Here is a 2500-nt window from a genome sequence, read left to right as displayed (position 1 = left end):
CTGCAGTTATTCTACGAGTCTCTGGGTTTGTTGACTGATGACTGTTGAGCTGAGAGAAGGAAACGAAGCGGTGATATCTCTCAGGTGACATGACACAATGTAGCGAGCTCACAGAGCTAAATAGACATTTTTTACAAAAAGATAAATAAAGCTCAAGTTTAATGTAGTTTATGATTCGAGACAGCTGCGTGTGTTTAAACAACAAGAAGGTGAATTCTTCTTCATGTGAAGGAGGAAGTGGAACATTCACTCTAACTGTATGGCGAAGTAATATAAATATAAATACATTTACGATGCTACATTTTTAAAGTATGTGAAGATTAATACATCGCTGACCTTCTGCAGTTCAGTGTAGTGTGTGTGTGTGTGTGTGTGTGTGTGTGTGCACGCACTCCAGCAACCATTTTAAGTGGGTGCTTACACACTCCACGGTGTGTATTTTTCAGCTCGCAGGAGGAAAAAAAATTATCTAAAGGCACACATTTAACACCTGGACGTGTCGAATCCGAGCTTCACAGGAGTGTCTCACACACACCATACAGACCACACACACACACACACACACACACACACATATGGTGGCCCACTTTATATATATATATATATATATATATATAAATTCATCTTTGACATGAAGCAATAAATACAGAGTGGCCCAACAGTCTGGATCTATGAAATGTTTCTTTTTTTATTACAGTCCCAAAATGTTTTGTCAAAACAAAGCCTAGATGATGAACCAGGCCTGACAGCACCTACAGTTCTCCTTCGGACTGATCTACTGTCAAAACTATGTGTGCACTAAAGGAGGAACATCGTCTCTTTTGATCACACAAGTGCTAATTTATGCTTTTAAAACCATGTAGTGTGCTGTTAGAGACACTAAGGTGTTAGAGACACTGTGCACAGGTGTGTGTGTGTTTCGGCAAATGTTTTATTAAAGGTGCGCCATGAGTCATAATCCATGTCCAATACAAGTAGACAGAGAGAAACAGGAAAGATCCAAGATCAACATGAGGAAACGGGTGAAGGTCAAAATGATCACAGAACATAAAACGGGTTCATTAGAGATAGAAGAAGGGACAAACAGAAACAAAAATACAAACAAACAATAGACATGTTGTCCACCAGACAGGCAGGTAGTTTGAAAATGAAAACAAATAGTCCAATAAACAGACAAATAGTCCAATAGACATGCAGACGGTTCAAAAGGCATAGAGATAACCCAACCAACAGACAGATACATAAGTGAAAAGACAAAGATCCATTATATCTTTTTTTTTATTGTGTAAAGCTGCTTTGTGACAATGTCAATTGTTAAAAGCGCTATACAAATAAATAAATAAATGTAAACATTATATAGACAGGTAGTCCAATAACATTTAGGTATTTTATTAGAAAGTCAGGTAAATCAATACATAGGCAGAAAATGCAATAAAGAGATAGATAGTCCAATAGCCAGATGGGTATTTTAATAGACACATTGATAGTCCATTAGACAGAAATGTGGTCCAATAGACAGGTAGTTATTTCAATAGACAGAGAGGTATTTCAATAGTGAGACAGGCAGGTAAACCAATAGACTGACAGGAAGTCCAACCGACAGGTAGGTATTTCAATTAAAAGACAATTGGTCTAATAGAAAGACAGGTATTTTGTTAGACAGCCAGACAATTCAATAAACAGGCAGGAATTCCAATTAAGAGACAGAAGGTCCAATAGACAAACCTGTAGTTAAACAGATAGACAGGTATTCCAATAGACACACACACACACATTTCAGTAGAGAGTCTTGTAGTAGAGAGTCCTGTGGCAATTCAATACACAGGCAGGAAATCCAATAAAGAGACTCTAGTCTCTCAGACAGACAGGTAGTCTAATACAGAGACAGGTATTCCAATGGACAGACATGTATTTTAAAAGTGAAACGGGTATAACAACAGACAAACACTTAGTCTAATAGACAGACATTTATTCCAACAGTCCGGCAGGTTTTTCTATAGACATACCTGTATTGCAAAACAAGTATGTCTATAGAGCTTCTCCAATAGACATTCATGTAGTCTAATAAACGGACAAGTAAACCAGTAGTCCTACATGTAGTGCAGTAGACGGGCAGGCAGTCGGACACCGCGGAAGAACAGTCACTAACCGCACAACCCCACCTCTACACGCGAGTGGCTTGGCTTCCCTGTCCACTGTTACTACTGCTACTTATTATCTCCCCACAAGTGATCTTTCGGCCAGTGGGGTCAAAAAGACCCCATACATGAGGGCCAAGTCAGCTGTCAACTTAACTCAATACCTGCCCCATAGCATTATGGGAAATATTATGTTAATGAAGGTGTGTAAAGGTAGTAGCAGGTCCGGACACAGCTGCAGGTACTACTGTACAACCAATCACAGTGACCCCGCATGGCAGAATGAAACGAATCGCATGAAACCGTCATGATCAACTCTGGGATAAGTGCGTTGAGAATCCCAACTCAGACAAAACAAGTCA

Source organism: Clarias gariepinus, chromosome 5 (genome assembly GCF_024256425.1).
Source record: "Clarias gariepinus isolate MV-2021 ecotype Netherlands chromosome 5, CGAR_prim_01v2, whole genome shotgun sequence".
Lineage (NCBI taxonomy): Eukaryota > Metazoa > Chordata > Actinopteri > Siluriformes > Clariidae > Clarias > Clarias gariepinus.
Note: the sequence above shows the minus strand (reverse complement) of the source record.